Genomic DNA, 24,170 nt, shown 5'->3' on the forward strand with positions numbered 1-24,170 from the left:
TACATTTTTCTTTGCTCCCCTCCCTCCTTCAGCGCTCCCCCTTCAATCCTCCCTGAAGGTCCCCATGGTCCAAATTTACTCAGGAGATCTGGTCTTTTCCTACTTTCTACTTCCCATGTAGATTAGATCTATGTAAGTCTCTCTTAGTGTCTGCATTGTTGTCTAAATTCTCTGGGATTGTGGTCTGTGGGCTGGCTTTCTTTGCTTTATGTTTAAAAACCACCTATGAGTGAGTACATGTGATAATTGTCTTTTTGGGTCTGGGTTACCTCACTCAAAATAATGTTTTCTAGCTCCATCCATTTTCCTACAAAATTCAAGCTGTCGTTATTTTTTTCTGCTGTGCAGTACTCCACTGTGTAAATGTACCACATTTTTCTTATCCATTCTTCGGTCGAGGGGTATTTAGGTTGTTTCCAGGTTCTGGCTATGACAAACAAAGCTGCTATGAACATATTTGAGCTCATGTCCTTGTGGCATGATTGAGCATCCTTTGGATATACCCAAAAGTGGTATTACTGGGTCTTGAGGAAGGTTGTTTCCTAATTTTCTGAGAAATAGCCACACTGACATCCAAAGGGGTTGTATCAGCTTGCATCCCCACCAGCAATGCAGAAGTGTTCCCTTTCCCCCACAACCTCTCCAACATAAGTTGTCATCAGTGTTTTTGATCTTGGCCATTCTTACAGGTGTAAGATGGAATCTCAGAGTTGTTTTGATTTGCATTTCTCTGATGACTAAGGATGTTGAACATTTCCTTAAGTGTCTTTCAGCCATTTTAGATTCCTCTATTGAGAGTTCTCTGTTTAGGTCTGTAATCCTTTTTTTTTATTGTATTATGTGATCTTTTGGTGTTCAATTTCTTGAGCTCTTTGTATATTTTGGATATCAGACCTCTGTCTGATGTGGGGTTAGTGAAGATCTTTTCCCATTCTGTAGGCTGTTGTTTTGTCTTGTTGACTGTGTCCTTTGCTTTACAGAAGCTTTTCAGTTTCAGGAGGTCACATTTATTAATTGTTTCTCTCAGTGTCTGTGCTGCTGGGGTTCTATTTAGGAAGTGGTTCCCTGTGCCAATGCGTTCAAGTGTACTTCCCATTTTCTCTTCTATAAGGTTCAGTGTGGCTGGCTTTATGTTGAGGTCTTTGATCCATTTGGACTTGAGTTTTGTGCATGGTGATAGATATGGGTCTATTTTCATTCTTCTACATGTTGATATTCAGTTATGCCAGTACCACTTGTTAAATATGCTTTCTTTTTTTCCATTTGATATTTTTTGCTTCCTTATCAAAGATCATGTGTTCGAAGATATGTTGATTGATATCTGGGTCTTCTATTTGATTCCATTGGTCCTCCTGTCTGTTCTTATGCCAATACCAGGTTGTTTTCAGTACTGTAGCTCTGTAGTAAAGTTTGAAGTCAGGGATTGTGATTCCTCCAGAAGTTCTTTTATTGCACAGGATTGTTTTGGCTATCCTGGGTTTTTTGCTTTTCCAAATGAAGTTGAGTACTGTTCTTTTGAGGTCTTTGAAGAATTTTGCTGGGATTTTGCTGGGCATTGCGTTGAATCTGTAGATTGCTTTTGGTAACGAGTATGATTTCTATTCCGATTACAATGCCTTCTGTCCCCACGTATGCACCTATGACCTCATGGAGTGTGCCCTATGATGGATTAAGGAAAAGAAGATCAAGGCCTGGTTTAAGTATGGTTCTTGCTGGGTAGTGACGGTGCACACCTTTAATTCCAGCACTTGAGGCCGGCAGATCTCTGTGCATTCAAGACTAGTGTGGTTTACAAGAGCTAGTACCAGGACAGCTAGGACTGTTACACAGAGAAACCATATCTTAAAAAAGAAAAGAATGGCTGTTACACAGAGAAACCATATCTTAAAAAAGAAAAGAATGGTCCTGGGGGTGGTGGGGCTGAAGAGATGGTTCAAAGGCTAAAAAGTATCTACTGCTCTTGCAGAGGACCTAGGTTTGGTTCCCAGTACTCCACATGGTGGTCCAGTTCTGACCTCAAGGGTACCAGGCATGCACATGGCACATATATCTAATACACACATTCAATCATTTACACATGCACATAAAATAAAAATAAATAAAAACTTAAAAAAGAGAGTGGTCCTGTATGGTATGCAAGTACTGCCCGGAAATGGACAACTACCATTTCAGCCCTTTCGGGAACAACCCTGCAGGACACTAAAGAAGGGGATCTTCACAGTGGGCAATTCCAGTTCCTACATTTTGTGTGGAAGGAGAAATGGCCAGATGTGTAATTTTTCGCTGATTCACAGGCTGTAGCCAATGGACAGACTGGATGATCAGGGATTTAGAAGCATGATTGGAGCCGGGCAGTGGTGGCACACGCCTTTAATCCCAGCACTTGGGAGGCAGAGGCAGGCAGAACTCTGTGAGTTTGAGGCCAGCCTGGTCTACAAGAGCTAGTTCCAGGACAGGCTCCAAAGCTACAGAGAAACCCTGTCTTGAAAAACAAAACAAAACACATACACACACAAAAAAAAAGCATGATTAGAAAATTGATGAGAAAGACATCTGGGGAAGAAGTATGTGGAGAGATCTCTCTGAATGGGTAAAGGTTGGGAAGATACTTGCATCCCGTGTAAATGCTCATCCAAAGGTGACTTCAGCTGAGGAGGAGTTCAGTAATCAAGTAGACAGGATGAGCCATTCTGTGGACATTCAGCCTCTGTCCCCAGCCACTCCTCTCATTGCCTGATGGGCCCATGAACAAAGTGGCTATGGTGGCAGAGAACATGCTTATGCATGGGCTAAACAACACGGATTTCTACTCACCAAGGCTGACCTGGTTACAGCTTCTGCTGATGCCAGATCTACCAACAGCAGAGACCAACAATGAGTTCAATATCCAAGTTAGGAGGCCTTAAGTTGGTAGAGCAGAGATGTATACACACAATGACTCAGTATCGTATAACATATGCCTCCATAAAGCTCAGAGACCTAAAATGCTGGACATAAAATAGAAAGAGCTCAAGAGCCTCTCCCACAGCAAGAAAGTGATGAGAAACCTTCCATCTGAATATACATCTAAAGAGACCATACACATCTGCGTCTTCAGGACACGTGCCTGAAAACAGAACAGGCTTCATGCCCTCAAAAAGTGCTTATTTGTCTTGAGGGAGTATTTTGCTTTGTTTTATAGTATTAGGGATTATCTTAGCTGTGAAGAGACACCATGACCACAGAAACTTTTTTTTTTTTTTTTTTTTTTTTTTGGTTTTTCGAGACAGGGTTTCCCTGTAGTTTCTAGAGCCTGTCCTGGAACTAGCTCTTGTAGACCAGGCTGGCCTCGAACTCAGAGATCTGCCTGCCTCTGCCTCCCGAGTGCTGGGATTAAAGGCGTGCGCCACCACCGCCCGGCTCACAGAAACTCTTATAAAGGAAAACATTTAATTGGGGTGGCTTACAGTTTCAGAGGTTCAGTCCATTCTCATCATGGCAGGGAGCATGGTGGGAAGCCTGGCAGCGTGGAGGCAGACACAGTGCTGGAAAAGAGGCTGAAGTTCTACATCTTGATCTGTAGGCAGCAGGAAAAGACAGAAACACTAGGTCTGGCTTAGTATCTGAGACCTCAAGGCCCACCCCCCAGTGACACACTTACTCCAACAAAGCCATACCTACTTCACATCTCCCAGTAGTGCCACTCCCTATGGACTGGGGGCATTTTTATTCAAACCACCAAAGGGATGAACCCCAGAGTCCCTAGCCTACAAATTTTTAACAAGCCTCAAGTCCTATGGTACAAATAGATTAGACACCTTATTATCATGAAACAAAAACCCACACCATATTAGAGGCCTCACATCTTGATAAATACACACAGAATCATTAAAGCAACTGAAAATCTTGGAATATGACAGGTGATGGCACACACCTTTAATCCGAGCACGAGATTCAGAGGTAGGCAGATCTTTGTGATTTCAAGGCCAGCTAGTTCCAGGACAGTCAGGGCTGTTACAAAGAGAAACCTTATTTTGTAAAACAAAACAAAACAAAAATCCTGAGATCCATACCCACAAGGAGGTAAAAGTAGCAGTTCTAGGATGCTGTTCTTACTTAGGGTTTCTATTGCTGTTATGAAACACCAGGACCAAAAGCAATTTGGGGAGGAAAGGGTTTACTTGACTGACACTTCTATATCACTGTTCATCACTGAAGGAAGTCAGGACAGGAACCTAGAGGCAGGAGCTAATGCAGAGGCCATGGAAGGGAGCTGCTTACTGGCTTGATCCCATATGACTTGCTCAGCCTGCTTTGTTATAGAACCCAGGACCACCTACAATGGACCCAGGACCACCTACAATGGGCTGGGCTTTCCCTTATCAGTCACTAATTAAGAAAATGCTTTATAGCCTGATCTCACAGAGGCATCTTTTTCAAATGAGGCTCCCCCTCTCCAGTGACTCTATCTTACATCAAGCTGACATAAAGCTAGCCAGCACAGGAATATACCTGTAAACAGATCATGGGCCTTCATTCTGGCACAGTCACATACAGAGAACTCAGAAATCTCCTAACTGGGATATATATGTCTTACCAAATAATGTTGTAAGAGAGAGGAGTGGGCCTGCTTTTCGTCCCGGCTGCCCAGCTAGCTTACATCCGAAATAATTACACAGAAACTGTATTCATTTAAACACTGCCTGGCCCATTATTTCTAACCTCTTATTGGCTAACTCTCACATCTTGATTCAACCCATTTCTAATAATCTGTATGTCACCACGAGGTCATGGCTTATCGGGAGAGATTCTAACCTACATCCATCTCAGGCTGAAGATTCATGGCGTCTGCCACACTTCCCTTCTTCCCAGCATTCTGTTCTGTCTACTCTGCCCACTTAAGGGCTGCCCTATCAAAAGGCCAAGGCAGTCTCTTTATTCAACCAATGAGAGCCAACACACAAACAGAAGAACCTCTCACATCAAAATAATAAATCTCATAACTGGGATATACATGTCTTATGAAATAAACCAGACAACTATACATGTAAGCATAAAAATAAAAATCCATATGCTTGTGAAAAACAATGTAATAAAAGATATTCTGATTGAATGTTTCAGGGTTCCCATTCACCATGGTAAAGAAGGAATGTCACAGCATCTTATCTAAGAGTAGACAGGAAGCAGATATAAAGAAAGGGACTAGAGACTAGTCCCTTTAAAGCCATGCCCTTAGTGACCTACTAACTCCAGCTAGGATCCAGCTGCCAAGTTTCCATCTCTTCCCCCCAACAAATACTGATACCAACTGGAGACCAAGGATTTAGTACACGAGCTTGTGTGAAATATTTCATATTTAAACCATAACAAGTGTGTAGCTGTCAACGATCCGGGGTTAAAATCTGGGATGTATATCACAGATGGCTGTGATACATCTTCAGAAACAGCAGAGAACTCACATCCTGGGAAAACTCAAACATATCAGAGCCCTCGTTTACCAGGAACATCAGATTCACACTGCTAACCACCAAAGACAAAGAATTTCCATTTTGGATATAGCTCCATTTCAGATCATAGCCCCAGAGACCACAGACATCACCCAAGGAAGAGACCTTACGCTCCGAGACCCACACCCACATCAGCAAACAAATTGGGGCTTTCACCATGTAGGATGTCCTTCAGAACACATCAGCATCCATATAAACCAGGGAAACCCACATATAGATCAGAGATCTCAAGTCCTATGATATATATTTCCCAGGATGAAGCCCATAGGGGCCTGGGGTATAGCTCAGTACTTGCCTAGGATGTGCCACTTGCTGCCCAAACAGACCAGAGATCTGAATGCTATACAGACATAGACCCCTCCTAACCCTCACTCCCTGAGATGAACACATAAACTGTAATAGTCAACACCAAACAGAATCCTCCTGGCTTGAAATATACAAAAAATAGGTAAGAGAACTTATATTCTTGACAAAATTCACAAACATAGATATCATATTCAGAAATACAGCAGCAACAGACAGCCATAAAACGTGGACTCATCCTGCTCCAGGTTCCTTAGTGCTAGAAATACGAGTGTGTGCTCTTGAGATCACTCCTTCTCTCCCTGCCCCTCCTCCTGGTCTCCCTACATAGCCCAGTCTGGACCTCACCAGAATGGCCCCAAATGCACAGTCCTTCTGCCTCCACCTCTCAGGTACTGGGATGAAAAGCGCCACGCCTGGGACATATTTTTGCACTTCTCTTTGTGCTGCTGAAGATCAAACCCAAGATCTGTGCACTTTAGGCAAGCACTGTAGCACTCAATTACATAGCCAGTAGTTCGCTTTTTTGTAACCATGGTTACCAGACAATATCCACAGCACTCAATAGGCTATGCACAAGGCGGGAGCTCGAAGGCCCAAGTACCTTCCTTCCATTAGGCTTCAGATCCTTGTTTGTTATTCAAGACAGGGTTTCTCTGTGTAGCCTTGGCTGTTCTGAAACTCAATTTGTACACCCACCAGGCTGGCCTTGAGTCAGAGATCCCTGCCTCTGCCTCCAGAGTGCAGGGATTAAAGGTGTGCGCAACCACCGCCTGGCTAGGCTTCAGATCTAAAAGTTCCATTACTTCATGTGTACTTTTTGGGGATATACCACATCCAAACCATAATAGGCACATCAACAGGTAGATTATACTGTAGTTTACTGACTCTAAACTGGATAACACAAACTCAAAGATTCCCAGACTGTTCCAACACTTCAATACCCTAAACCAGTGGTTCTTAGGCACAGGCACTGTATGTGCCTGCATACATCCATGCATGTGTGTGTGTGTGTGTGTGTGTGCATGCATGTACATGTACACATATAGAAACCAGAGAAGGACGTTGAGTGTCCTGTCCTATTACTTTCCACTTTATTCCCTTGAGACAGTGTCTCTCAGTGTATCTGGAACAACTAGGCTGGCAGACCTCAAACCCCAGAGCTCCGCCTGCCTCTGCCTCCCAAGTGCTGGCTGGGATTAAAGGCGTGCGCCACCACTGTCTGGCTAATGCAAATTTTTAAATTTAAAATATTTAGAAAAATATGAAATTAAAATTGTTTTCCCCTTTCCTCTCTTCAACTCCTCCTATGTACCCCCTCCCTTTTGTTCTCTAATTTATGGAATTTATGGCCTCTGACTTTTTTTTGGGTTTTTGGAGACAGGGTTTCTCTGTAGCTTTGGAGCCTGTCCTGGAACTAGCTCTTGTAGACCAGGTTGGTCTCGAACTCACAGAGATCTTTTTCTTAATTTATTCATGCTTTTAAAAGATGAGATACTCCAGGCGGTGATGGCACATGCCTTTAATGCCAGCACTCAGGAGGCAGAGGCAGGCGGGAGGTCTGTGAGTTCAAGGCCAGCCTGGGCTACAGAGCTAGTTCCAGGACAGGCTTCAAAGCTACAAGAAAACCCTGTTTTGAAAAGCCAAAAATGAATGAATGAATGAATGAATGAATGAATGAATAAATAAATAAAAGATGAGATACAGATAATTATACAATTTTGGTCACAATGTTATCTTCGTGATTCCCAGCTCAATTTTGGTTCCACATCAAGGTTCCTATTTGCTTGAGCGTATAAATTAATTTAGGAGATGATTACTCTGCTCCAGAGTGCCATTTTTCAAATCAGATAATTAAGGTACTAAATTTTTAAATTTTATTTTGTATGCATTAGTGTTTTGCCTTCATGTAGGTCTGTGTAAGTGTGTTGGATCCCCTGGAACTGGAGTTACAGATGGTTGTGAGCTGCCAGGTGAGTACTGGGAATTGAACCCTGGTCCTCTGGAAGAACAGTCAGTGCTCCTAACTACTGAACCATCTCTCCACAGCCCCCAGAAGCTAAATTCTTTATTCCGAAGATTCAGAGGGTGACTTATCTGTGTTTTTAGATATGTTTTGTATATATACATGCATATAAACATAAATATTCTGTAGACTTTTAAGATACATTTTGACCACTACTACTCCCTAAAAACAAAACTCAGGTTTTTCAAGTTTTATAGTTTAGCCAATTGTAAAATACAATTCTAAGCCCCTGCTGTGGTGGTGCACACCTTTAATCCCAGTACTTGGGAGCAGAGGCAGGTGTATCTCTGAGAGTTTGAGGCCAGCCTGGTCTACAGAGCAAGTTCCAGGACAGCCAGGGCTGTTACATAGAGAAACCCTGTCTTGAAAAACAAAACAAAAATAAAAACAAAATTAGCTATGTCTTCAAGGCCTATAAAATTCTGATTTTTAGCCAGTCTGATCTTTATTTCTCACCAGTTATTAATATTACTAATATTTGGTACCTAAAGAAGACAATCTAGTTTTAAAAAGTTTAAAGGAATACTGTATTGTTATCTAATTTCTTCTATAATGTGGTTTCCCACTGACTTGTCCAAACCAAAGCTGGTATAAAGTCAATATGATAAAATAGGCCAAGTCAGTATCTACATAAAAGGGCTATAGTAACTGGGATACTGAGGCTCATTATTTCCTAGGATTAGAGCTAGCCACTTCACATGAGGTTATTAGTTATGGAACCACGCCGACCAAAAGAAAAACTTAAAAGGGATTTGTTTAAATATTCAAAATATAAGTAAGACAGTTCAGAGTACAAATAACTAGAATATAGGGGAAACACATTTAGTCGAGTTTTGTTGCTGTTGTTTTGTTTCTGTTTTTCGGAACAGGGTTTCTCTGTGTAGCCTGTCCTAGCACTCACTCTGTAGACCAGGCTGGCCTTTGAACTCACAGAGATTCACTAACCTCTGCCTCTCAAGTGCTGGGATTAAAGACATGCACCACCACTGCCTGGCTCAATTGAGTTTTAAAAAATGTAAAAACGAACAACACTCAAGAGATGCCATGGATCTTTATCTTGCTTCAACAGTGTTTGGATGGAACAGATCCAGGCACCATCTGTTAGCTTCTGCTTCCAGTCTCTAGCCGCAGCCTCCTGGACCATCTCCTTGCCATCTTCAGCTCCTAAGACCAGCCACTCTTTTTGTGGTTAGGTTCATACTGATGATCAGCCATGGCCTCCCACATTCATCAGGATTATTCCACTGACGTGGAAGCTGCTATCGACTACCTGGTCAGCTTGCACCTGCAGGCCCTCCACCCACTTCACTCTGGGTTTTGGAGGGCACTTATCCCAAGAATGGACTGAGAAGTGCGAGGGCACTGAGCCCCAAACAGGAGTGAGTGCTCTTCCAGAGTGTGCAGACATCATCTCAAGATGAGTGGGGTCAAATTCAGGAAGCCATGGGAGCTGCTTGGTCCTAGAGAAGATCCTGAACTAGGCCCTCCTAGACCTTCTCACTCCAGTTTCTTCCCTGCACAGATCCTCAATCTCTGTGACTTCCTGGAGAACCACTTCCTGGATGAGGAGAAGTGCATCAAGAAGATGGGTGGCCATCTGACCAACTTCTGCAGGCTGGCAGGGCCAGATTGTTGTGCCCCAGTCATCTCTGCTGGGCACCTCCTCAAGGAGCTCACACTCAGGCACGACTATAAGGTCTCTTGGCCACCCAACGGGCTCCCGTGTCTGCTCTGCAGCAGCCTCAGGGCTGAACCTCTCCGGCCACTACACAGCTTTGTAACCACCTCAGAGCCCAAGTAAAAATAAAGCTTTTTGAAACAGAAAAAAAGTATAAATTTTGGTCAGGTATGGTGTCCCACATCTTTAATCCCAGCTCTCAGGAGGCAGAGGCAGGCAGATTTCTGACTTTGAGGCCAGCCTGATCTACAAAGAGACAGGACAGTCAGGGCTATGCAGAGAAACCCTGTCTTGAAAACAAACAAAAAGAAAAAATTTCACAACTGAGCCAGTGGTGGTGGCGCATGCCTTTAATTCCAGCACTTGGGACTCAAGAAGTAGATGGATCTCTGAGTTCGAGGCCAGCCTGGTCTACAAAGTAAGTTCCAGGACAGCCAAGGCTACAAACGAGTAACATTTTCTAGAAAAACCAAAAAAAAAAAAGTCAGATCTAGAGCATAAAGACTAGTAGATGCCAACAGGAGAACTGTGAACAAAAGTTCCCAAAAAGAAATGGCAACTTCAACAGCACCCGATGCCAGGCTGATTAACTGATTTGAACTTCAATGACTGAAGATGTTGGCTGTTCTAAATCCAGAGCTTAATTGCAATTTATCTTGGACTAGCTTTAGCCCCCCAAATAGCCATTTCTTGCCCACCGTTGTGTCTAACCTAACATCCTGTGATTGACAGATACAAACTTTCTGAATATATATATACATATATATGTATATATATATACATATATATGTATATATATATTTGAAACCAGTTTGATCTACAGAGTGAATTCCAGGCTAGTCAGAGCTACACAGTGAGACCCTGTCTCAAAACCCAAAACAACAAAACAGAACTCCATGATGCAGTGTCTTAGGGTTTCTATTGCTGTGAAGAGACACTATGACCAGGGAAATTTTTATAATGGAAAACATTTAGTTAGAGCTGGCTTCCAGTTCAGAGGTTTAGTCCATTATCATCATGTCAGAAAGCAGGGCAGCATGAAGACAGACATGGTACTGGAGAAGTAGCTGGGATTTTTACATCTGGATCCCCAGGCAATAGGGAGTGAAGTGTCTACCACACTGGGCATATCTTAAGCATGTGAGACCTTCAGGCCCACCCCCAAAAGTAATACATTTCCTTCAACAAGGCCACACCTACTCCAAGCAGGCCATACCTCCAAATAGTGCCACTCACTGTAGGCAAACACATGAGGCTATGGAAGCCATATGTATTTAAAGCACCACATGAAGCTTCCATGAGGTAGCCACCCATTAAGTGGAACTTTGCTGTGATGCTCCTGGTTTAGAGTCAGCCACACTCCAGCAAGCCCCCACCCATGCTCTGTAAGTAAGCCCAACAAACTCATTGGTCTCCCCAAGTTGGACTTTGGGGGAAATAGCCAGGTGGTGGTGGCATACACCTTTAATCCCAGTACTTGGGAGACAGAGGCAGATGGAGCTCTTGTGAGTTCAAGGCCAGCCTGGTCTACAAGTGAGTTCCAGCACAGCTAGGACTGTCACACAGAGAAACCCTGTCTCAATAAAAAAGACTTTGGGGAAATCATACTTTAGTTTGTCATTGGTGCCCATCTAGGGTTACTGGATGCCTTTTTATGTCTCTACAGGGAAAGCTAATGCAACACTCTACCAAGTGACTCTAAGCTCCACACACACTCACAGGCACACAATTAAACAAAGTTTCACCTGGAATCTATGCCTATAGAAGATGTAGTTCATAGAGGAGCACCTGCTGTGCATTCAGAAGGCTCTGGCTCCAAGCACAGCACTGTAAGAAATGAAACTATACCTCATATATGAAAATGTAATAGCATGATATTTTAGCATATTTGTATGCTAAATTTTAAAAAGTTAAAAGGTGAAAAATAAGCCCAGACATGACAATGCACACCTTTAATCCCAGCACTTGGGAGGCAGAGGCAGGCAGATGTCCATGAGTTCAAAGCCAACTTGGTCTACAAAGTGAGTTTCAGCCGGGCGGTGGTGGCGCACGCCTTTAATCCCAGCACTCGGGAGGCAGAGGCAGGCGGATCTCTGAGTTCGAGGCCAGCCTGGTCTACAAGAGCTAGTTCCAGGACAGGCTCTAGAAACTACAGGGAAACCCTGTCTCGAAAAACCAAAAAAAAAAAAAAAAAAAAAAAGTGAGTTTCAGGCTAACCAGGGCTACATAGTAAGACTGCATCTCAAACAGAGAAAGTAAAGGCTAGAGAGATAGCGTAGTTGATAAAGTACTTTCCCAGTAAGCAAGAGGACCCCCGGTAGAAGCCCCAGAAGCCATGGAAAAATAGGGCTATAGGAGCATGCATGTGCGATCCAAGTGCTGGGGAGGCAGACAGGAGGGTCCCTGAGGCCTGTCAGCTAGCCATTCCAACTTAATTGATGAGCTCCAAGCTAGTGAGAGACCCTGCCTAAAAGGAAGTGGGTGATGTTCCTGTGAGCTGGGCAGTGGTGGCGCACGCCTTTAATCCCAGCACTCAGGAGGCAGAGGCAGGTGGATCTCTGTGAGTTCGAGGCCAGCCTGGTCTACAGAGTGAGTTCCAGAACTGGTCCATAGCTACTGAGAAACCCTGTCTTGGAAGGAAAGAAAAAAGATGACACCTGTGGCCCCTACATGCATGTGTGCCCATTAAAATATAACAAAAAGCAAGTCATTTATCATAAAAATATACAACAAATGCTGAGAGATATCATATCATAACTGATATCATATCATAAGCCACCTTTGTGGCTCAAGAGTACAATATTTCACACACTGGGCACAGACACTAAACAAGTGGCCAAGAGCTCTTGAACATCCAGGCCTGGTTCTGAAAATTGCACTATCACTATATAAATTCCTATTGAAATATTAAATGAGCTGGGTGTGGTGGTGCATGCCTTTAATCCCAGCATTTGGGATTAAATCCCTGTAAATTAAATCCCTTTAATCTCAATAGGCGGATCTCTGTGAGTTCGAGGCCAGCCTGGTCTAAAAGGGGCATTCCAGGACAGCCATGACTATTACACAGAGAAATAGAGAACCCCCCCAAAAAAATAAAGAAAAAAAGAAAAAAAATATTGAATGAAAGGTATAAGAAGAATTCTGAGCCAGGCAGAGTGTTGTACATCTCTTATCCCAGCCCCCAGAAGGCTCAGACAGTTGGAGAATCATGAAGTATAAGGCTACATAGTAAGACCCTGCAGAGAGATGGGGAGCTCTCTGTGCTAGTTTTGTACACTTTAAGCCTAAAAAGATATTTACTTTTTTTGTTTTTTTGAGACAGGGTTTCTGTGTGTATCCTTGGCTGTCCTGGAACTCACTCTGTAGACCAGGCTGGCCTCGAACTCACAGAGATCCACCTGCCTCTGCCTCCCGAGTGCTGGGATTAAAGGCGTGCGCCACCTAGCTGATTATTAGTTTTTTTATTATTGTTTTGAACTGTGCACAGGTCTGTATGTGCACTTGAGTGTGGATTGCCTCGGGAGACCAGGGCTACCGGATCCTCTAGAGATGGAGTTAGAGGTTGCTGTGAGCCACCCAACATGGATGCTGGGAATTGAATTTGGGCCCACTGCAAGAATAGTACATGTTCTTAACTGTTCAGCTATCCCTTCAGTCCTGATTTTTAATTTTTTGACAAAGGAATGATGACCAGAGGACACTGAAATTAATTTTTTGAGGGGGGGGGGTGTTTCAAGACAGGGTTTCTCTGTAGCTTTGGAGCCTGTCCTGGAGCTAGCTCTTGTAGACAAGGCTGGTCTCGAACTCACAGAGATCCGCCTGCCTCTGCCTCCCGAGTGCTGGGATTAAAGGCGTGCACCACCGCCGCCCGGCAAAATTAATTTGTTAAACAAATATAATACACCTTTTTTGCAAGCACAGGGAGCAATGTTAAGTCTCTGTAGCAGTCAGAAATTGTCTTAGTGTTCTATTGCTGTGTAGAGACACCATGACTACGACAACTCTTAAAAAGAAAAAGATTTAATTGTGGTGGCTTACAGTTTAGAGGTTTAATCCATTATCATCATGGCGGGGAGAATGGCGGCATCTTGATCAGAAGCAACAGGAAGTAGACTCAATGTCACACTGAGAGAAACTTGAACAAAAACTTGGTCTCAAAGCCTGCCCCAAAGTGGCACACTTCTTTTAACAAAGCCATACCTCCTAATAGTGCCACTCCCTTTGGACATTTTCTTTCAAACCACCACAGAAATGAAATTCAATTTTGAGAAAAGAGAGGCCCAGCCAGCTGGTAGAAGCACACACCTTTAATCCCAGCACCTGGCCTGACAACCTGAATTTGATCCCCAGGACCCGCATGGTAGAGGAAGAGGCAGGAAGATCTCTGTGAGTTCAAGGCCAGCCTGGTCTACAGAGCTAGTTCCAGGGCAGGCTCCAAAGCTACACAGAGAAACCCTGCCTCGAAAAACAAAACAAAAGAACAAGAAAAGAGAGGCCCCCAAGACCTTGGGGGAGGATTGAAAGGGAGAGGGGAGATGCGGGGAGGGGAGAGGCAGGGAGGGGAGCAGAGAAAAATGTAGAACTTAATAAATATCAAAAAAGAGGCCCCCAAAATAGTGTTTAAATTTTTAAAAAAAAAAAAAGCAAAGAGGGGGCTGGAGAGATGGCTCAGAGGTTAAGAGCACTGACTGCTCTTCCAGAGGTCCTGAGTTCAATTCCCAGCACCCACATGGTGACTCACAACCATCTGTAAGGAGATCTGGTGCCCTCTTCTGGCCTGCAGGTGTACATGCAGGCAGAACACTGTATACATAATAAATAAAATCTTAAAAAAGAAAGAGAGAGAGAGAGAGAGAGAGAGAAAGAAAGAAAGAAAGAAAGAAAGAAAGAAAGAAAGAAAGAAAGAAAGAAAGAAAGAAAGAAAGAAAGAAAGAAAGAAAGCAAAGAGGCCCATACTGGGCTGAGGCTGGAAGATTGTTCGGGGCCAGGATGGTCTGCCAATAAGTTCCAGGTTAGCCTCAAAAAAGAGAAGCCGGAGAGATGGTTCCTTGGTTAAGAGCACTGGCTGTTCTTGCAGAAGACCCAGGTTTAATTCCTAGCATCCATATGTTGGTTCTGTCTGAGTAGTACCAGAAGACACTGTCTTCTGACTTGTATTGGTACTGCACGTATGTGGCGTGTAGACATACATGTCGGCAAAACACCTATACACATAAAATAAATAAATCTAAGATAAAAGAAAAACTGGGAAGGGAGTGCTGGTGACATGGTTCAGGTGCTTGCCACCTGGCCTGACAACCTGAATTTGATCCCCAGGACCCGCATGGTAGAGGGAGAGAACCAGCAAGTTGCCCTACACACACACACACACACACACACACACACACACACACAGAGAGAGAGAGAGAGAGAGAGAGAGAGAGAGAGAGAGAGAGAGAGAGTAAATAAGTAAATAAATGTAATAAAAATTAAAAAAGAGGACATCTAGGAGTAAAGACCCCTAAATAAATATCTTAAAAATTTTCATATCCAGGGACAAAGACCCACCAATAATATATAATAGATTTAACTTAAAAAAGTTGATCAGTCTTTGCAAAAAGTCACTTGAAAGTGTTGAGTATTTAGCTTGCTTGTATGCCTGTGTATCATGTATATGCATGGAGACCAGAAGATGCTGAATCTCCAAGAACCGGAGTTAAAGAGGGTTGTGAGGCTCCATATGGGTGCTGGGAACTGAACCTGGGTCCTCTGTTAGAGCAAGTTGAGCCACTGCTCCAGCCCCAAAAGACCTAAAGTTTGAAGACACTTAACAGACTGTCCAGACTTCATAACCCAAACTGACTTTTCACATTGATGCCATATAGGGGTGCAGGGATGGCTTTGTTTTCTCTGCCAATTACAGAATTGAAAGGAAGGGAAAAAGTGTTCCCAGAAATCTTGGAGAGTCCCTGCAGAGCCATCTTATGATGCCATCATATGCTATCAGGGAAATGGACTTCTCAGTTTCACTAATAAAATAATTAAGAAAGGACTCGGGGTTGGAAAGATGACTTAACACTTAAGAGCACTGACTGCTCTTCCAGAGGACTTGGGTTCGATTCCCAGCACCCATGCATTGGCTCACAACCATAACTCCAGTTCGAGGATCTGACACCCTCTTGAGGCCTCTTTGAGCATTTGAGCACAGTCTGCACATATGTGGCGCACTTACACATACATGCAGGTCCAGAAGGGGAGCTTCACAAAAAGAGCAAGGAAGCCCAAAGCATAAGTTAAGGGAGTTCAAAAACAAATTTGGACTGTAGCCAGCATCTAAAAGAAAAAGAAATAGTTAATTCCAAAGGCAGGCAAATCCAACTGAATGTCATGGTGTGGTATAGGGACTGAACTAATGGTGGTGGGGAGGGTGATTCCAGGAAGGAAAAGTACAGAATCCTAAGATGAACCTTCCTTCCTAAGGGTGCTACCTTAGCCAGGTCCCTGACCTGTCCCACTAGATTGAGTCGCCCCTGAGGGGAGACAAGGGTCCATCCCCACCTAGAGGTAGACTCTATACAACACCCTGAACACAGTCTTCCGAGTTACAGTGTGCTAATTACCTTACGAGTTGATTGACAACTATTTTCCTTTTAGCCAAACACCCTACACTCAAACTTTAATCATTAACTACTGCAGTCGTGGGCTGGAGAGATGGCTCTGTGCTTAAGAGCATTGGCTGCTCTCCCATAGGACTCTGGTTCAATTCCCAGCACCCACATGGTGGCTCACAACCACTAGTACCTCCAGTCCCAAGGGATTCAGTGCCTTCTTGTGGCACCTGTTACACTGCAGACAAAACATCTACACACATGAAATGAGTGAGCAATTTTAAAAGTGTAGTCTTGGGCAAGTGAGGTGGGCCAGGGAAAACTGCTTGTCCTGCAAGCTGGACCTGAGTTTGATCTCAGTGAAAGGAGAAAACCTGCTCTCAAAAGTTGTTCTCTGCTGAGCAGTGGTGGTGCACACCTTTAATCCCAGCACTCGGGAGGCAGAGACAGGAGGATCTCTGTGAGTTCAAGGCCAGCCTGGTGGTCTACAGAGGGAGTTCCAGGATAGCCAGGGCTACACAAAGAAACCCTGTCCTGAACCTCCCCCCACCCCAGAAAAACGAGCCACTATGTCCAGTCTGAGAGTTTTCTTAATATTGAGAATTGTATATCTGAAATACAATACACCTTGTTTAAAATGAAAGGACACATATATATATAAGGATGAAAAAGATTACTGGATGCACTGCATATCAAGCCTTGACTACAAGCCAGTAATGCCAGTTTCTTTAACAGGGCTGCAAATTGGATTTTCTAGATGGGATTCGAACCTACTTTCACCAATAGGAATGACAGCACTGGATCTGAAACACTGCCTGCCAACTGTAGGGCCTCTGCACGGTGCAGAACCAGCAGTCAATAGGAGCACTAGCTGGAGGTCTTAGCCATTTAGAGTACCACCTAGGAAGAGTTTGGGGTAGGTAATCTCAGGGTGGCAAATGAGAACTCACCCTGTTTGTTCCCACCCTGCCAAAACACTGCCAACTGAAGTCCAAGCCAAGGTCCCCTTGCAAGTGTCTATGAGGTCATGGTGACAGCAGCTTCTGGGCAGCTTGAGGTTCCAGGCAGATGGATGGTGGGGTCAGCCCTGGTCCCAGGAGTCCATGCAATGCCATCTCATCTGTGGCTCTCCGTGCCATGTTGACATCTTCCACCACATATGACCTCTCGCCAGTGGAAGCTTCTGCATCCACATTACACAGTAGTACGTCCCTGTCATTTCCACCCACTTGCTTTCTCAGTGCCTGTTAGCTAGAAGTGACTGGCCATTGGGAGGAGGGGAGGGAGTGGGAGCTTGCATTGGTATGTATATGAAAAAAGATAGTTTGTTTTCTTTTCTTTTTTTCACTTTAAAAGGTTTGATTTAATTTATGAGTGTAGGGTGTCCAGGATGGCCAGGTGAAGGCATCAGATAGATCCCTTGGAGCTGGAGTGGCAGGAGTTAGAGACACAGCATGGGTACTTTTATCTATAGAGCCATCTCACTGTGTAGCTCAGGCTGACCTTAAATGCAAGGAAATCCCCTGCTTCAGTTGTGATTATTGGGTTTTTTTTTTTCATGATATTTACTGAGCTCTACATTTTTCTCTGCTCCCCTCCCTGCCTCTCCCCTCCCCCCTTCAGCCCTCCCCCAAGGTCCCCATGCTCCTAGCTTAAGTTTGTTTTCTTTTTTAAAATAAAAAAAGAAATGATTGGGCAGTAGCATGTGATTAATTCTGTTTATGGTTCAAACACAAACTTTCATGTAATCTTCACGCTCGCCCCAGCCCCTGCCTTCCCTACCAGCTTGAGATGATCTTTTGGGGTGGGGTATTTTTTGTTTTTATTTTTTATTTTTTGAGATGGTTTCTCAGTAGCTATGGAGTCAGTCCCGGAACTCACTCTGTAGACCTGGTTGGCCTTGAACCCACAGAGATCCACTTGCCTCCGCCTCCTGAGTTCTGGGATTAAAGGTGTGTGCCACCACCGCCCAGCCCAGCGGTGGAGGGTATTTTTTAGAAGGCCCTGTGGTATTGTCCAGACTGGCCTCAAACTCTCCATCCTTCACTTCCTGATTACTGGGATTACAAGGCATGCACCACCACACCTGTCCACCAGGAGGCTCTTGAGACCATCCAACACATTGAGACTGATTCCTTCCAGAGGCTACTGATGAAAGTGTGCATTTTAAAATAATAATTAATCTTATTATTGTTTTACCCATCTAGTATTACGTGCAGTTCCTCCTTTGTAATTTGGCTTCTCTTTTCCTTGATGAGGACTGAAGGTGAAGATCTCTCACCTATTTACTGGAGATGCTCTTCTATGGTGTGCTCGCTTATCTACTGGCTGCAAAAAAAGTTTTCGAAAGCATTTAATTAGCAGCCTGGTATATGTGGTGCCCATCTGTAACCATAGCACTCAGGAGGCTGAGGCAGGAGCAGGAGGACCAAAGCCAGCCTTAAAACAAGACCTGGGATGCAGCTCAGTTGGCAGAATGCTTGCCTAGTGTGTAGGAAGCCCTGAGTTTGATGCCCAGCACCTCCTAAAATTGGGTATGGGGGTAGAGTGAGTTCCAGGACTGCCAGGGCCGCACAGAGAAACTCTGTCTCACAAAAAAAACAAAACAAAAAAAAAAACGAAGAGAAGATGTTTCCCCACTTGCTAGCATGTTTGAAGCCCTAGGTTCAGTCTCTAGTGCCTTAAGAAAAGTAGTAAAAGAGTCTTAGATTTCAGTGGCTTCTGTTTTGCTCCTAGATCTCTGTACCTGGACAATGGCACTGGTTGGCATGTAGCATGGCTGCCCCTCTGGATAGGTCATGGGCTCTCCCACAATGCCCGAGTCCACTGCTGGGTAGCCTTCCTTCCTGAGAGCGCAGGACTCTGCAGCCACCCTGAGGGTCTCTGGCTCTTCATCTTCTACCAGCTGATCTCTCTGCAAGGATGGAAAGCTCAGAGGAGTGTGGGTCCATGACTCTCTAATTCCACCCAGAGGCTCAGAAATCACACCCATCGTCTTCAATGCTGGCTATGGCATAGTGGCTCTTTGGCAAGTGTCTCCCCCACAAGCTCCCAGTGACTTCATACTGCCTTGACACCCAGAGCCCTAGTTGCCACCTGACCTTCCCTAATTGTACAGTCTGCATATGACTGGTGACTATTTCCTCACCTTAGCACTCCGAATGGTAAGGCAGGGGAAATGCCACAGGAGGTTCAAAGCCTGAGAACCTGACTTCTATTTCCAGAACCCATGTAAATGTGGAAGGGGAGAAGAGCCCACTCCACAGAGTTACCCTCTGACCGTCACATATGTGTCATGGCACATGTGTCCATACCCACATATGGACATAATAATAAATTTAAAGTTATAAATGGGGACTGGAGGTTAAGAGCACTGGCTGCCCTGCCAGAGGTCGTGAGTTCAATTCCCAGCAATCACATGGTGTCACAACCATCTATGAAATCTGGTACCCTCTTCTGGCCTGCAGGGACACATGCAGACAGAACAGTGTATACATAATAAATAAATAAATAAATAAATAAATTCAAAAATAAAGTTACAAATGATAGTATTAATGACTTAGATTACTACATAACAATTGGGCTTTATTTAGATGAGACATGGGGGTGTGTTTATTTAATCCCAGCACTTGGAAGGCAGAGGCAGGCAGATCTCTCTGAGTTTAAGGCCAGCCTGGTCTACACAGTAAGTTACAAGCCAGACAGGGCTACACAGTGAGACCACCCCATCTCAAAATCAAACAACCCACCCCCATAAAACAATGGAGCCATGCTCCTAGTAATAGGAATTTTCAAATAAAGCATGCATTAGCTCCAGTTTTCACATATGAGAAAGAGCATGTGGCACTTACCTTTCTTTCCCTGGCATAATGACCTCCAGGTCTATCCATTTTGCTGCAAGGGACATGGGTTCACTCTTTTTTATAGTTGAATAGTATTCCATTTCATTCTTCTTCATAGCTGAATGGCACATTAATAATATCCTAATAAACACATGCAAGTCATATGTTAATGACAAATGAAGTTTTGGCAGTGCAAGGAATTGAACGTATGCTAGGCATGCTCTCTACCCTTACCCACAATCACTGTCTAGAGTATCACACTATATACACTGCATAGTGTAGCTAAGTTCACAATGTACCCTATAAGAGATATTTTGTTTCATTCTCAAGACAGACTCTATGAACCAGGCTATCTAATTTAGAGCATTCTCTTGCTATCACAGGCTGTCCTTCAACGCATGACCCTCCTACCTCAGCCACTTTCTGGCCTCTACAGGTGTTAGACATGCATGTAGTATACAGGCATACATGTAGGCAAAACACTCATACATATTAATTTTTTTTAAGTTCAATATCTGGAACTATCATCTGGGATGGGTCCTAAATGGAATCATAATTATTCTTTTTGTTTTATTCTGCATGTGTCTGGGGCAGGGGCGACACCCAGGGCCTTCAGTATGCTAGGCAAGCACTGAGCTTCAGAACCAGTCCCTACAGTGTTTTCTTTTTTAATTTTAAAATTTATTTTATGTGAAGTCGGGCGGTGGTGGCACACACCTTTAATCCCAGCACTCAGGAGGCAGAGACAGGTGGATCTCTGTGAGTTCAAGGCCAGCCTGGTCTACAGAGTGAGTTCCAGGACAGCCAGGACTGTTACACAGAGAAACCCTGACTCAAAAATACAACAAACAACAAAACAAAACAAGAAACAAACCAAAAGATGAAGGTAGAGTGACAGAACACTAGACGACACTCCCGGAGGAGAAGGTAGGAGGATCATGGAGGCAGAGGTGGCAATAGTGAGGCCACATATCAAGAAACCTGGCAACCATCAGAAGCTGGAAGAAGCAGGGAATGAAGTCTCCTGTAAAGCTGGGGAACAGCAGTCCCGCTATCTGCCTTTTGCATCTGTCTCTTACCACCTTCCCCCAACCACTAACCGGGAGAGAATAAATTTCTGATGTTTTCCCAGTACCATCTGGCCCCAATCTGTGCACACAATAGATTGTCAATAAATAATGTTTAAACAGGAAGAAGCCAGGCAGGGTGGTGCACACCTGAAGCCCCAGCTATCTGGGAGGCTGAGTCGGAAGCATCACTTGTGTCCAGAAGTCCAGATCCTCTTGAGCAGCTGAACGGGAGTTGTCTGTGCGGTGGGTTGGCTTGCTGAAGGGACTCAAGACGGTAGTTGCTACAGGGCTCGGCCTGCAGGTGGCAGCAAAAGCATAGACAAGGGAGACAGAAAGGCCACTTTTTCCTTCAGGGAAGGCAGGGTGGGATTTCTAAGCAGCTGAACTTAAAAACACAAGCCTGGAAGGCAGCCCTTGCTCCCTGGACAAGGGAGGCTCTGCTTCCTTTCTCTGCCTGCTTCTCTCATCCCTCACAGCGGACTCCTCACGACCTCAAGAGCACAGACCTTACTTTTCTCTTCTGTCCTTGAGCCACTTGGCCTCCAGCATCTAGGAGCTAAATTCAAGACCCTGCCTGATTCTTAATTCATCAACTGGAGAAACAGGGACACCAAGAGGCCCAGGAACCTGTTCAAGATCATCCAACATGGCAACAGCAATGAAGCTAAGGCACGGGTTTCCAGAAATGGACCTCTACTCCAGCTCTTGTCTGTCTCTCTTGCACATAGTCACAGTGACCTTTTCTTTCTTTTTCTTTCATTTTCCTTCCTTCCTTCCTTCCTTCCTTCCTTCCTTCCTTCCTTCCTTCCTTCCTTCTTTCCTCCCTCCCTCCCTTTCCCTCTGTCCTTTCTTCCTTCCTTCTTTTATTTTGAGACAGGGTTTCTCTGTGTAGCCCTGGCTGTCCAGGAACTCACTCTGTAGACCAGGCTGGCCTCAAACTCAGAGATTCACCTGTCTCTACCTCCCGAGTGCTGGAACTAAAGGTGTGCGTCACCACCACCTGGCAATAAAAAAATTTTAAAAAAGGAAATGGTGCCAGGCATGGTGTCACATGCCTTTAATCCTAGCACTCATGAGGCACAGGCAGGAGGATCTCTGAGTTCGAGGCCAGCCTGGTCTACAGAGTGAGTTCCAGGACAGCCAGGCCTGTTATACAGAGAAACCCTATCTTGAAAAAAAGGAAGGAAGGAAGATAATAAAAACAAGCACTTTTTTTGTAGGGTAGAAATACACTCTCTAATAGAAAGGCAACCCATAGAATAAAAGAAACAATCTTCAAATCATACCTGGTGAGGATTTATATCCAGAGTAGATAGAGAATTCCAGAAACTCAATACCCCCCCCCCCCACAAAAAAAAACCCAACCAATGTAGAACTGGGCAAAGGGGGCTGGGGAGGTGCTCAGGCAGTGAAATACTTTCTTGCAAGCCTGAGGACCTGAGTTCTAATGCCAGCATCTGTTGTTAGAATGCCAGCTGGTATTACGGCTCAAAACATGCTTGTGATCCCAGTGATGGGGAAGAATAATTGTGAGCCCCAGGAATGAGAAGCATTGCTGGAGGGAACGACTGAGCTTGTCCTCTGGCCTCTACATGTGTGTGCACACATGAGCATACCTACATATACACACACATTAAAATAAAATTTGAAAACTTTTAACAAGGAGGAGATGGAGAGATGGTTCAGAGTTTAAGAGCGCAAATGTAGACATTTTTCTTTTTTTTTTCCCCACCTTTCATACATTGCCCAGGGACAGGTCCCTATGTGCTGTTCTTTTTTTTTAAATATTTATTTATTATGTATACAATATTCTGTCTGTGTGTATGCCTGTAGGCCAGAAGAGGGCACCAAACCCCATTACAGATGGTTGTGAGCCACCATGTGGTTGCTGGGAATTGAACTCAGGACCTTTGGAAGAACAGGCAGTGCTCTTAACCTCTGAGCCATCTCTCCAGCCCCATCTTTTTTTTTTTTTAAGAAATAGACAAGGAATACATGTACATACATTTGCTTATTTTTTCCCGCCTTTTCCACACTATGAAAGCACAGGTCCCTATGGCGTTGTTCTTGATTCCCATTGTAACTTAAAGGGACACTTACACATTGTTCAGAGCTCTTGATGTCCTGAAGATGAAGGAGAAGGATATCCTCAAATTCCTTGTCATAGGAACCCACTTAGGTGGCACCAACCTCGACCCTTGACTTTCTTTTCTTTTCCTTTTCTTTTCTTTCTTTCTTTCTTTCTTTCTTTTTTTTTTTTTTTTTGGTTTTTCAAGACAGGGTTTCTTTGTAGCTTTGGAGCCTGTCCTGGAACTAGCTCTTGTAGACCAGGCTGGCCTTGAACTCACAGAGATCCACCTACCTCGGTCTCCCGAGTGCTGGAATTAAAGGCATGAGCTGCCACCATCACCCAGCTAACCTCGACTTTCAGATGGAGCAGTTCATCTGCAAAAGGAAAATTGATGGCATCTACATCATAAATCTGGAGAGGACCTGGGAGAAGCTGTTGCTGGCAGCTTGGGCTCTTGTTGCCATTGAGATCTCTGCTGATGTCAGCATCATCTCCTCCAGGGACACTGGGCAGCGAGCCGTGCTGAAGTTTGCTGCCGCTGCTGGAGCTACTCAAATTGCTGACCGCTTTACATCATGGGTCTTCAGTAACCAAATCTAAGCAGCCTCCAGGAAATCACTAGAAGTCACTACGTCTAGTGGGGACTGATCCCAGGACTGACCTCTCCCCAGCCCCTCACAGAGGCATCTTACACCAACCTGCCTACCATTGACTCTGTAATGCAGACTTGCCTCTGTAGTATGTGGACATTGCCAGCCCACGCAACAACGAGGGTACTCACTCGGTGGGTCTGAAGCGGATGCTGGCCCGGGAAGTACTCGGCATGAGTGAGCACCCATGGGATGTTATGCCTGACCCAGAGGAGACTTGAGAAGGAGGATCAGGCCGCTGCTGAGAAGACTGGGACAAAGGAGGAATTTTAGGGTTCCTGAGGTCACTGCTGCTAAACCAGAGGTGACAGCCTATTCTGAGGGTGTGCAGGTGCCCTCTGCACTCAGCCAGCAGTTCCTCACTGAAGACTTGAGTGCCCAGCCAGCCTGAGGATTGGTCAGCAGCTCCCACAGTGCAGGCCACCGATGGGTTGGAGTCACCACTGAGCGATCCTGA

The 24,170-nt window shown here is 44.5% G+C and overlaps 2 pseudogenes; both read left to right on the plus strand.

Annotated features, from left to right (window-relative positions):
* The first annotated feature begins 9,028 nt into the window (after positions 1-9,028).
* Positions 9,029-9,616, plus strand: LOC121676937 (annotated as a pseudogene).
* Positions 9,617-20,860: 11,244 nt separating this feature from the next.
* On the plus strand, positions 20,861-24,170 carry LOC119804973 (annotated as a pseudogene).

The sequence above is a fragment of the Arvicola amphibius genome, chromosome X (assembly GCF_903992535.2).
Source record: "Arvicola amphibius chromosome X, mArvAmp1.2, whole genome shotgun sequence".
NCBI lineage: Eukaryota > Metazoa > Chordata > Mammalia > Rodentia > Cricetidae > Arvicola > Arvicola amphibius.